Source organism: Rhipicephalus sanguineus, chromosome 1 (assembly GCF_013339695.2).
Source record: "Rhipicephalus sanguineus isolate Rsan-2018 chromosome 1, BIME_Rsan_1.4, whole genome shotgun sequence".
Classification (NCBI taxonomy): domain Eukaryota; kingdom Metazoa; phylum Arthropoda; class Arachnida; order Ixodida; family Ixodidae; genus Rhipicephalus; species Rhipicephalus sanguineus.
In genome coordinates this window covers 306516970-306530998 of record NC_051176.1, presented here as the reverse complement: position 1 = coordinate 306530998, position 14029 = coordinate 306516970, and the positions used below count along the sequence as shown (strand labels likewise).

Genomic DNA, 14029 nt, shown 5'->3' with positions numbered 1-14029 from the left:
GTTCGATTTTTTTTAATTTTTAATTTCTGAACTGTACATTGAACTTTTCTGTTGTTTAATCATGGAACACTGTGCATTCTTCCCTTGTGTTCTTCTCTACTTAGATTTAGGTGCACGTTAAAGAACGTTAAAGGAAAATGATAGGTGTAACTTTAAGAGACAGGAAGAGAGCAGAGTGGGTCAGGGAACAAACGGGGGTTAAGGATATCATAGTTGAAATCAAGAAGAAGAAATGGATATGGGCCGGGCACGTAGCACGCCGGCAGGATGACCGGTGGTTATTAAGGGTAACTGACTGGATTCCAAGAGATGGCGAACGCGTGAGGGGGAGACAGAAAATTAGGTGGGTAGATGAGATTAAGAAGTTAAGAGGTATAACGTGGCAGCAGAAAGCACAGGACCGGGTTGGTTGGCGGAACATGGGAGAGGCCTTTGCCCTGCAGTGGGCGTAGACAGGCTGATGATGATGATGATGATGATGATGATAAAGAACCCCAGGTGGTCGAAATCTCCGGAGCCCTCCACTACGGCGTCTCTCATAATCATATCGTGGTTTTGGGACGTTAAACCCCAGATATTATTATTATTTTGTTGTTCTCCGCAACATGTACCGTGACCCATTATGTGCAAGTCTTGAGTTTCAGAAACTGAGCAATAAAACCAGGCCAAAGATATGTTGTGAGTCGAATTCATTTTTTATGCTCTCACACATGCTGACTGCGTGCATTCAAACGCACTGCTCACTCCTAGCGAATAGGCAAACATCAATGTGCGGCCAAGCACAACACGCGCGCGAGCGCACAGCAAAAAAAAAATAAATAAATGAATAAAAAACGCGACCGGCGCAAAAAAAGAGAAAAATAAACGGCGCGCGACATGGGAGGACGAGAAGAAGCAAGCGCGCAAGAAAAAGAAAAGAGGGAAAGACGGCGCGCGGCGTGGGAGGGAAAGGGCGAGAAGAAGCGAGCGGTTGTTGTTACTGTTGCCCTGACGACGTAAGCAACGTAATCGCTAAGTAAGCGCCGCAATAGTGCGTCCCCCGGCCAGGAGGGCCTTAACTCAATGGGGCTGTTGCCGCTCTCTGCGCTAGCGTCGGCGGAACGTTTGATTTTGACGAACCAATTGGAGGTATTCGAAGAACCGTCCTCCTGGCTTTATCCTAAAGTAGAATTACTGTATATGCTACCTTTAGGTAGCAGATTTGCGCATTTGTCTTCCAAACGCCGCTAGCAACCATGCAGTGCGGAGAAGCTGACGCTCCGGCCAATTTTTGTATTTTTCGACGCCGCCGCTGAACGAACTGAATTTACAGTAGTCATCGATAGTCAATGTTTATCGCCGGTATTTGACACTCCAGACATGTTAATCGGCGACACGGTATTCTTCTCGCCTGCAAAAACAGAGTGCGACTTCACTGCATAGCTGTGGTTGCAAGCCAGACCTATGCTACGGTCCCTAGAATGTACAGTACCTATGCTACCTAAAGGCAACATATACATATACATATACTCTATAGAAAGATAGATTACATAAATAATGTGTGTGTGAGTGGACTCAACGAAAGTGTCCTAGCGCCACCTAACGGATGGACAAATGAGCGAACTATAAAGTAGTTTGTCCAATTTCCATCATGAGGCGCCACCGTGCAACACCGCAGTTTTTCTGCGAACGCTGGCCGAACACGGATAGTACGAAATGATAGGGCCCAAAATGAGCATAAGTCGCTGGTACAGCACACTACTCGACGCTCGCACTTCGCTTATTAGTTAGGCCTACAGGCCTAACGTAGTTGACATTCATCCACATCATGATGACGAATTGGCGCTTATAGAACGTGGTGTGTGTTCGCGTCCGTGCGCACTACAGACCGGGCAGAGCGTAGATATGACTCACTCAAGCTGTGAGCCTTTAGACGTACGCATGTACTTCTGAGTAGCGCAAGAGAAGGCGGACGAGAAATGTTGCTTGTCATGAAACACGAAACGCTTACTTTATTTTCCTACACTACACGGCAATAACCTGGTACTCTATACTTTTGCGATTTTGAACAAGTGACGGCTTCAATCTTTTGGGCTACCAACTCCTACGCGTAGATTTTTCTTCACTCGGTGTGCCGAGCATCGTTTTAAACAAATTATTTCTGGGGCTTTACTTGCCGAAACCACGATATGATTATGAGGCACGCCGTCCTGGAGGGAACTGAAAATTTCGGCCATCTTGTGTTTATTGACGTACACTCACATCGCACCGTACGCGGGTCTCTAGCATTTTGGCATCCATCGAAATCGGAGCGCCGCGGCCAGGGTCGAACCGCGACTTTCGGGTCCACAGGCGAGCACTCGAGGAGCTCGTTTCACTCTTCTGCAACAGAGAGGCCACGTTTTCCGATCAGTTTCGATTTCGCCCCTAAAATTCGATGATGAATATCTCGAATTACGTGCAACTCTCGTGAGTTCAAAAACATGAGTATATATGCCTTAAACTGGCACGCACTACAACCTTCTAATATAAACAAGCGCCCTCAAGTCAATGATTAAAAAGTTAATTGAGCAGTTTCCGTTAATTAGTCGCGTCAAGATAATTTTAGTTGCGGCAAAGTATTTCTGCCTCGACATAGAGTTCGTGTGCGTAAACGACTGGAGCGCGACTATCATGGAATTTTTATAAAAAAACTGTATTAACTGTCTAAAAAAAAAACACACTGCATATGTCACAATAATGACAACCTTGCTAGTTAATGCGTGCAGTAATGGTATAAGTATTCAATTTTATAGCGATATAAGGTGACTTCAGGAAGCGCTCTGCAATAAATCACAGCCATGTGATCGATCAGGCGTAATCGAGAAATCTGCTGAGCACTTCAAGAAACTACTTTTCGTAGACTACGAAAAGGCATATGCCACACACTGGAGATAGCATCAGTTTTGGAGGCACTGCGTCAAGAAGGAATGCTTGAGACATATAGAGGGTGTCCCAAATATCACGCTGCACGATTAAAAAAAAAGAGGAACGTCGTAACGCGAAGCATACCTGGTGCATATTGTTCCCAGTGTACTGTAGTAGCCACTACTAATTTTTTCGTTAATGGGGTTTTGTTAATTAGTCCCAATTATGTTTCTAGCTCAACAAATACTCACGTAATTATTGAAATAGGTAGGCATGTTCAAATGACATCTAATCGTGCTATTTTCAACAACGTACTAATTGCGTGTTCGCTTTTTTTTTTGTTAATACAGAAAATAAGCCCGCAAAATCTGAAAAAAAAATTACACCATCTCCCGCTAAAGGGAACCATGAGGCGATGCGAAGCCGGAGCACTTGCACGGTCGCGTTCCGTTGGCGTTCGTTGGGCATGCTACCGACCTCGGATCTTTATAACGGTGTTATTCGCGTGCCCTTCGCTTCGCAGCTTTGTCTTGAGTGGACGCAATTGGGCTGATGCTGACGCGTGCTTGCATCAGCCCACTTACTGACGGGACTGTTGCTTCCATCACGCTTCATCAGAAGCACCAATGGAGTCAAGCGGAGTCAACCAAAGCAAGCGCTGCGCTCTAACCTCTTAGAGGAGGAGAGTAGCGCATGCGCCGCGAAAGCAGGAGAAGCGCAAGCAGGGGCTGGTAGAGGAGAGAGTAACGCGCAGCTGTCGGAGAGAGGGAAGGAGGAGAGGCGCGCATGCGTATTGTGAGTGCGGACTACCACGGCGCGTGCGGATTACCGCGCCGCCTTACATACCCCCGAGCAAGAGATGCGTCGCATCTAAAATGACACTTGACTGGACTGCAGCGCGCATCAGGACGCAGTGCCCTGTTAGGTAGTAAGTCAAGACTACGCTCCAATCTTTTGCGGGTGAGAGTGCAGTCACGTGTTATTTTTCTTATTTCACCTGCTTTCTTGATGAGCGGGAAAAAATCAGCACGTATAATTAGCACGTTGCTGAAAATAGCACAGTTATATGTCATTTAAGCATGCATACATATGCCTCATTGACATATCTTAATGATTAGGTTTGTATTTGTCCAGTTAGAAACATAATTAGGACTCATTAATTATACCTCATTAACGAAAACGTCAGCAGTGGCTACTGCAGTATACTGCGAACAATATGCACTAAGGGCGCTTCGCGTAACGAAGTTCCTCTTTTTTTCAATCGCACTGCGTGATATTTGGGACGCCTTGTATATAAATACCACAGCCGATATCTACAGACTCCACAGCTTCGCCACAAGGGAAACAAAGAATTGCCATAAAGAAATGAGTCCAGCAGGGTGATCCAATGCTCTTAACTGCATGCTTAGAAGAAATACTCAGACAATTGGATTGGGATGAAGTGGGAATAAAGATTGACGGAGAATATCGTAACAATTGGCAGGTGTCATCGTGCTCCAGATTAGGGATGGTCGATTAAAATTTTTAATCGATTAATCGTGAATCGTTAATCGATTTAGCCTTTAATCGATTAATTGCTTTCGGTAGAATGTTTTAATCGATTAATAGATTAATCGACATTTTTGTGGGCGCTTTAAAACCGATATCTCTTTGTAGGAGAGGCATCGTTCGTGTTTGATATGGACCCAAATCTTTTTATCAGACGCGCTGACGATACAAAATTCCCACTTTTGAAAGTGTCGACAATGACCCCATTGTGTCCAGTGTGCGAAAATTCGCACTTTCGCACAATGGACACAAGGGGCCCGTTGTCGTTGGTTGATGTCGCGGATTCAAGCATCTGTGGCCATCATCTCTGGACTATTCGGCAGCAGGTCGTATTTTCTCGAAGCCTGCCTACTGGAGCTCATCGAAACCGGAGGCGCGTTCGGGGACCACACTGGTTGGAAAGTCGCAGCTGAAACATGCAGTGTGGCGGAGGGTGAGGAAATCCCGAGAAAGGTAAAAGAGAGACGAGGAGGAAGAGGAATTAAATAAGACGCTCGATCTCGTAAGCACGGCATCTTTTCTCGATTTGTCGGTTAGATATTGTGGAAGCCCTACATAATATTTTAACTGCGGACTGACGCGACCTTTTCCTTGAGGTCACCCATGCAGAGATTACACAGAAACATACTGGCCTCAAACAGACCATCGGCATACAGGTAACTGCGGGAGTGACATGAGTTTCTGGCTCCAGCTAGAATAAACAGGAGCTGCTCCAGTATACTCCGCAGGTTTCATCTGATCGTTGCCTTAACGCGGCGCCACTCGCATCTTTCCAATCGTACGTACAGCCTGAACGGTGAGCGCTGTCTAGTGTATCAGAAATTACAACATCAATTTCGCGACTGTCCTTCTTTCTTGTCACAGCAGAAGACGGGGGCCTCTGGCTGAAAGCTGTATTTCTCCCTAAATATGCGACCATACAGTATTAGTAAATGCTACAAGGTCACTTCTTCAATAGTAATGCACTGGATGCTAGACGTTCTGTAAACCGACGTGTAAAGCTGAGGATTACATAAAGGATCTATAAGGCCCTTTTCACAATTCGCGAGTGCGCATTCCTGCGCTACATTTTCTCGCAACTAATAGAGAGTTTGAGAATTGGGGCGCCAAGGAGCTTGGGGACCCAAGAAGCTTGCGAGCCGCCAGGGCACATTCGCACAACCCAAGCAACTCTTGGGCTCTTGCGCTCGCGTTGACCCGAAACGCAAAAATTGAAAACTAGCGTGAGGCCCCAAGGCGTCTTGGGTCACCAGCGAGAAGCCACAGACGCAGCGCGGGCCACGGTGCAGTATGGCCCGCGTCTCGCATGATTCTAAATTTCGTCACGCGTGGCGCTCCGTGTGCTTGACCCAACGCAACCTGCGTTGGCCCAATCAATTGGCCCAATTCTCAAACTCTGCTGATCATCCGAACGCAAGAGCAGGCATCCCAACGCAGCTTGGGGGCCCAGCGTCTTGGGTCCCCAATTCTCAAACTCTCTAATGGCAGCAACTTTCGTGCTTCAAGTGGAGACGAGGTCGTAGTTGCACGTGCTGTCTATTATGCGTGTTCGTGTCGAGAGAGCCGAGTCTACATTTCCGCGTCCCAGCGTAAGCATACCGCGCTGGAACACTCTGAAGAAGTGACTAGCTGTCATTATTTGGGCTAACTGCATCGAAGGAAAGCTAGGTGAACAATTATGAAAGTGGTATATACCCTATAAGACGGACAGTTGGGCTAGTTGGTATACAGCTGTCCTCTTTACGCTAGCAAACGTGTCTTATTATGTATATAAGGGTTACGTAATCCTCTCCCCATCATCGTACTTCATCACTCTTCTTCCCCCGTTGCGTTTTCCCCGGTGCAGAGTTGCAGGCAGGGGCGTACTAGCTCATGCCACCCGCTCTGCCTTATAATATATCTTTTCTCTCTCTTTCATTGGTACAGAATAATTTATTTGCTAAAGAGTAAAACAGAATGGCACTAAGAACCAGTCAGGAAATAAGCAGCGCATATTACAATGCCGCACTTACACAAGAAACGAGTAAAATGTGAGTGTTGAATAAAATACAAAGAAAGTTGCGATTGACACTACAGGTGACGAAAACTATTCGTTTATCAAATGTAAGGAGAGATGCGTTTATGCGGCAACACGATGAAACAGCGCGGCAAAAAACGAACACGAACAAAATAAGCAACAAGACGATATGCGCTGGCACATACGAGGCAGCAGCAGATGACGGTGAGCCGTAGAGAAGCGGGCAAGTTCATTTCTGCCTCGATGGGGTAGAGCCGCCTCTTGCCCGGGCTTGAAGCATTGTGGAGTGCTTGGAGTTGGACGCCGGACGCGACGGAGATCAGAGCGTGTTCATACCTTTCTCTATGGGGTATGGCCGCCGCCAGCTCCGGGCTCGTTCTGCTAGTGCAGATATATGCGCTGTAGTGAAAGCAGTGAAAGAGACGCAATGTGCACGGCATCTGCGTCTCAGGATAGCGCGCCTCGCACTCATGCGCTCCGGCCAAGGGGCGAGGTTGGGGGCGGGAGTGGGGGGTGCCGTAATCGATTAATCGAGTAGTTTTAATCGATTAATTCGATCAATCGAAAGCCGGGAATAGATGACGATTAATCGATTAATTGTTGACTTTTAATCGATTAATCGTTCATCGATTTTACCATCCCTACTCCAGATCAATGATGACGACAAATTTCAAATATATGCACCTGAAAGGCTGCGATATCCGACTGGTTTCGCTTTCGCGCCCAACAAAACATGGCGGATTGAGCTTATGAGATAGTCGACAGATGACGCTGTACATTTTGAATATCCCCTATTGGGTGTTAGTTTTATTTGGAACTACAGCTGAAAGCGCCACACCGTAGGAGAACGCCTTGTGCAATGAGTCTTCTGATAAAGAGAACCTCTGCAGCCTTTATTGCGCTTCGTGGCACTAATAGCGGCATATCCCAGTAAACTGTTCATTGCTGCCAAGGCACGCACACGCGTCCAAAGACACTCGCAATAAGGACGCACATGAGAAAGCGGCCAAAAAGCCCTAGTGTTTAAGCCATTATTAAAAAACAAGAAGATTTTGTTAGTGCGGGCAATTGAGCGTTTCATTAAAGGGGTACTGGCACCTTTTTTCGAAGGCGATTTTACTCTGCCATACAAATCTCCTGTATGCAGAGACAGCTCTGAGGAAGTGTGAAGCTCAGCAAATGCTGATAAGATATTTTAATTGGATATTAAAGTCAATTTTTCCATGACGCACATACTGACATCGACACTAGCTTGGCGTCATGCTACAGTACAAATTCTGGTGACTTCACGCAGCAGTCTATACCATAGCCATCACCCTACACCTGGAGTAGCAAGGCAGGCGACAAACCATGGCTAACCTCTCCGGGAATTTCATTAAAGAAAATTATCTCTCTTTCTGGCTAGTTGTGATGACGTTAGGTACCAAAACCATGGAGGAAGGAATACTAAGGAGAGGCCCTATCGTATTTCAATGCATTGCGAAAAGTGTGGCGGAAGTGACGTCAGATTTATGGGGCAAACAAACCGGTATGGGGCAAACAAAACAGCAGACGCCCCGCGGCGTGCTCTCCGCGGTGATTAGCTTCTGCGCAGATTTGTAGTCCCGGCGTGAACTTAGCGCGTATTGTGCGGTTCGCACGCAGTAAAATGTTGCAAGCAGACGTTTACCAAGCTGTTCGTGCGTGGCAGGCCCGAGCGCTGCGTGCTGAAATTCTTCGTGGAGCGTTTTTGTGCAACAGTACAGAATACCGGTACGTGCCGTGATGAAAAACGTTCAGCCCCTGCATCATCTTATTCGAACTCACCAAGCAGTGACTTACGCGTTCTGCTGGGCGTTAGGCCTTCCCTTTCTCGTAGCCCGATTTGCCGATCTGTTGCCGGATTAGCGGTTCTTTGTTCGTGTATATGGAGTGAGCGTAGTAGCAATTCGGCGCAACGCCAACCTATAGTTGACGTAACTTCACGTCCAGAAGAGGACACCGCTGTATTGTATACGCGATCGTGTACGTAAAGTTTGTAATTCCAGTACGCACGCAACAACAAGCACGCAGCGAGCGCACAACGCACAATACATACATCACGTAGTCCGATAACAACAACATAAGTTTATTGCCCTTTCGTTGAACGACACAGCCTCTAAAAACGTACGATGCCTCCGGCGCATATTATGTACGGCGCGTCATACGCCAAAAACAAAAGTTCACGTGTGTTCTGAGTTGACACAATGAGTAAGAAGCAACACAGCGCACATCCGAGAGCTTCGCATGCGAATACCATGCATTAGTGATCAATGAAGCGAACGTGTATGTACGTACACATGAAAAGTGATACCCGGTACTTTCCGCAGTGCACCCGATTTGCACCGGGTATACGCAACCATGCGCAACAGCTGGGCATTGCGTAGCTTTCCTAAAGAACACACACAAGGAGCATCATGCGTGAATCGACTGCGCCGCGGCGCCGCTTGCATGGCGAAAAAAAAAAAAAAAGGCTCGAATCGCACATGCGCTTGCAAACGACACGGCGGAAATCGCAAATGTTTCGAGGCTTTTTCGCTAGGAGGTGATGCGGGTGTTTGCGATGTGGAGGCTTCACGAATGTGACGTCAGAGCCTCTCCTTATTTTTCCTTCCTCCATGACCAAAACTTCCAAGATGGCCGCTTGTGCGTCATCAAAACTTCCAAAATGGCCGCTTGTGCGTCACATGGAGCCACGGTGTGGAGCGGCCGTGGAAACGTCACTATATATTGTGCGAGCACGTGACGAGAAGCTCATACCGTGTTGTGACGTCTGGGTACAGTAGGAACCGAAACTAGCTTTCAAAAACATAGTGTAATTACTTTTTAAGGACGCACTCGCGCGTAGCACTGCCTTTTCTAGGCTTTGAGGGCCTGACCTTTCGTTTGACGCCAAAAAGCGACAACTGAAAATATTCGTGTCAGTACCCCTTTAAGTGCCTCATGAGGCCCTGAAAACCACGGCGTGTAGTGCAGAAACGACCCCTCAAGGAGAAAGGAGAATCACTGTGGCAGTCAAATGTTGCACCACAGAGCCACGCCGCGGTGCCTGAATGCAGCCTTGCAAATTTGTCGGGCGACGTGAACTGTGGGGAGAAGCGTAGGATTGCACTATGTGCACTGTGTAACGAGTGAGTGTTGTGAAGCTTGTGTTGTGAAGTGAGTGTTGTGAAGGGCACATCCATATTTCATCACCATCCTCTTTAGCCGCAGCTACGTTTGTGCGCGTATTGCCTTATAGGCGCGCTGTGGGCACTTCGCTAAGATCTGCACACACTTGAAAAAGACAAACAGAAATGTGCTTGCATAGGCCGCTCAGAAGATCTGTAATGCAAAACATATGTACTTGCATTTGTCATACATGAGTGCAGCCAGGCTTTCGCCTTCTTCTGTTGCAAACCTGTAAAGCCTGCCGAGTTTTTTTTTAAATGCCAAGCATTTTTTAGCGAACTAAAGGCATTTTGACTGTTTCTACCTATCTATCGAGCAGACTAGGAATGTGCGCTCTCGTGGTCGTCTCCTTAGCTTGGTATATACCGGAACTTGTGTATGTCGAGCACGATTGGCAGGTCATAACATGAATAAACGTGACTTGCCTGTCGAGTACGTCGTGAAACTCTTTGCATCAGTCACATGTGACACATACCCGCATAATACGTCGAGTGCGGTGGCACCGACTAATAAAACTGCTGCAATAAGCGCCGTAGAAAGACATATCGACGTCGACGGGCGAATGTCGCGCATATGAGCGCTTTGGTGCAGCGAGAGACACGCCAGCAGGAAGCGGAACACATTTGCACGTTCACGGCTCAAGCTACGCACTGTGCCTATCGCGTTCCTGAAGCGCTCTGTGTTAGTGTACGCATGACCGCAGGTGTCGGTACCCCATTACTGGGGAGCGCGTATACCTTTCCGTTTCTCTCCTCAAATGACAACGCTTTCAAAAAGTGCATATGGACTACCAGTGTTCATTATTGTCATGTTGGCGCCATTTTTACTCGGGATTCACCATATGCCGTGTCCACTTGTAAACTACTACAGCTACCACAAAGATTTAATCATGATCTTGGACGTTAGTCGACGGGATGATGTGCCAGAAGGCGTCAACGTGGGTTCATCCACGTCAAATTCTGATATAGCTGCCAAACACCAATAGACAATGTACAAGCTCTTATATATCAGTGTACAACAATAATTTATCTACTCCTGTGAGGACTCGTTTCACTTTCATGTTATACCAATTCCGATGACGAAGGAATCAGTCATGTTTTTTTTTCATTATCGAAGTGGGAGCATTGACTTAATCTGCTGTCGGCATTTCGTAATGGAAGCACTGGAAATAATGTTGTCAAAATGGTTGCATCAGGTTTAGCTGTCAGCCACATTTATAACTGAAAAATGAACTGTTCATTTTGAGTACCACGCATGTCGCGGAAAGTTTCACTGTGGTGCTCCTACTTTGCCTCGCTCCCTCTTTCTGAGCCGGTGAAGTTTGGAGCGCTCAGCAGTGACTTACTATAGACGTCAGAAGGCGGCGCTGTGAAAAAGCAACTCGTTTATGTGTAACTAATGCTGTAGTTATAAATCCTGCGCTAAATGCAGCTCACTACTGTGAAACCTGAGGAAGTGCGTAGCACGGGCAGTCAGCGATTCTCGTTCGTAGAGTTCCCATTGCTTCGTTTACGAAACCGTCGATGACATCAATGGTTGAGGTAAGCATGTAGGTTTTCCCCGGCACGAGTAGAATCTCGTCAAGGAGATTCGCATACTCGGTGTGCGACATGCGCGCTACTTTTTTCTGCGCTTTATCGACTTTGTGCTTGTTACGGCCGTTGAGATACGTGTCGTCTGCAGCGAGTTCCGTCAGGTCGTTCCTCCTTCAGAAGCAGCTCGAGAAGGACCACTAGGAGGAGCCATCGTGCACTTGGCGAGGCGGTGGCGCCCTCTCTTGCGCAGCTCGGGTGTCAGCCTCATGTTTCCAAAGCTCCTTTAGCGATTTTAAGTAAATTATTTCGATTACTTCTTCGTTACTTCTGTTAATTATATACTTTAGACCTTGTTCATTTATTTTAAACCGTGTTTGAGCATTGCTAACCTTGTTTTCGGCCTGTATTGACCGCTTGATTTTGAGCGTGAGAGTGCGACATGAGACACTGGATGGACGACCAGCCGGGCCCCTGCCATTTTTGTCCAGGCACGGTTTCCTGAAAATCAAGGAGCTGGAAAGCTTCTGCCGCCTATTTCTGCTTCAGAAAAGTAGAAAGCTTATCAAAGCGAAGTGCGGGTGCAATACAAAAGAAGTTTCAGTTATTTCTGCCCGCTGCAATTCGAAAGTGCAAGCGAGTGTCGAACGACATCGAGTTCGAGGCAAACCCTCCAACGTCCGTTCTCTAGCGCTAAATGCGCTAAATTTGGGTATATGTATAATGTCAAAGCAATGACGTACATACATGATCAACTTAGTTCGCTATGCATCTTACGATCAGTGGTACAAAACTCGCTTTATCAGGGACGAATGACCCCAGCGATTTTCGCCATTTCAGTTGAATTCTCCCTTCAGCTCTCGATTCCTGTGCGTTTGACTGTGTTATTACTAGGGCTTCGTGTTTACGGAATAAATCCGAAAAAAATCCGATAAACACTCCACGGTAAAATTTTATCGGATTTATCTGATAAACTCCGATTTTAAAGGACCCCTGACAGCAAGATTTTTGTTGGTGACTTTTTTACTGTAATTTGTAGCTTTGTGTCTGGTAATCCCTAAGTCAAATCGTAAATGCTCTAGCGTATCGTATCACTAATTCTAGCGTAGGTAATTGTGAACACTTTAGCGTCACTTCAAAACGCCCGCCTAAAAACCACAAGGAACTAGCGCCCCATGCGGGGGAGCGTCAAAGCCCACGTGCCCTCAAGCTGGGGTGACGTTGAAAGCGCGGTTTTCAAATCGGGGCCCCGCGCGCGCTAGAGATTGAAAGTATATGGGTGCCTCGGTATAGGTTAAACCTGGCAACCCGACAACAGAGCGAGAGGGTGCGGAACAATAGGCCTCGCCGGGTGCCAGTCGTCGTATTGTGCACGTGCGCCCCGCAAACCTTCTATGACGTCCACAATACTTGCTTTAAGGCCGAGACAGACGGTACGATTTTCCGTGCGATGCGGCGTCCGACACGGCGGTGGGGGAGAGGGAATGGTGGCTGTCCGATGCTATGAAAGGTCACCATTCCGGTTTTCCCACCGCCGTGTCGGACGCCGCATCGCATGGAAAATCGTACCGTCTGTCTCGGCCTTTACTCGTGGAACGTCACGTGGGGCCTCTATCTACGTCATACGAAGATGTCGCGAGGTGCAGCCAACTCAAATGAGGAATCACGCTTACTTTAAAACCAAATTAAGATATCTTAAATGCAACGTTCGTCACTAATAATCGGTCAGATGTACCCCCGTTTACAGGAAAGTCAAACAACACAAACATCTCGAGGTTTCAATTTTGGTGTCAGGAGTCCTTTAAGGGCGCATTTTCAACTTTCAAACGGCATTTTCACAGCTGAGAATCATCAATCGAAAGGAGCGCGCCTCGCTCCATCAGCGGCAGCAACCTCGTAGAATGTGTTTGCGTCTATTACAACAAGCTTTAAGGTTGTAATACGAACAAACGTAGGTGTTTTGTATTCTGATATTTGGGCTTGTATGTATATGTGTTTGTGCGTTCAAACCTTCCAGACATCTAAAATACACTTAGTGTCTTCGCATGTTTTCGTGTTGAGATATCATTTCATCTAAGCTTTCAGAGTATTGAGAATAATAATAATAATAATAATAATAATAATAATAATAGGTCCTTTGTTTTTGATCGAGAAGATGAGGGAGGCTGGGAGAAAAAGCCGAGAAGCAGCTTGACTAGCTCCTGCCCGTACAAAGGTACACTTTGGCGAATTTACAGCAGTGCTCATCAGCAGCCTTATTAACAGGGTAAATGAACAGGAAGTGAGAAAAAAAACGAAAGGATGGAGAAAGAGGATTATCAGCAACAATGCAACACGTTTTCATTGGAAGTAAAATTAATAAGAACACATTGCAACATCTTATAATGCAAAATTAAACACCGAATTTTGGATAATTGTAGATTTACGTGAAATAAACTCGGATAAACACCGAATTTCCTCCCAAAAAATGAAATCCGAAAAGCATCCTCCGAATTTCAAGAAAAATAAACGCCTAAAACGCGGAGCCCTACGTATTACGCATCTTCGAATTTTCTGTTGACGGTTGTCTTCCGTGTGTATATACTGCGAATGGGGATACGTGCGTGTCCGCTTTCGCGGGCGAAATCCGAAGGCAAAACAAAGCTAAATGTGGTGACGACCAGCATTTTGCGATTTTCTAGTTTTACACACATGCTAGCATTTGCTAGTTAAAACGGGAACATTGAGCCTTCGAAACGTATATGCGAGATGCTGTGTGGTGATGACCAATTCAAATTACGGGAGGTCGCGGTGTGCGTGATGTTTAGCGCGCGTCTTGAGTCTGCCTCTAGCTGCTCTCTCCGTGGTACACGGCGCG

General features: G+C 46.7%; 1 protein-coding gene across 3 annotated transcripts in view; it reads left to right on the top strand.

Moving 5' to 3' along the window:
* The window catches only part of LOC119379406 (probable sodium/potassium/calcium exchanger CG1090), a 527113-nt gene that overhangs the window by 511800 nt on the left and 1284 nt on the right, over window positions 1-14029 (top strand). The gene's annotated exons all lie outside the window — the stretch shown is intronic.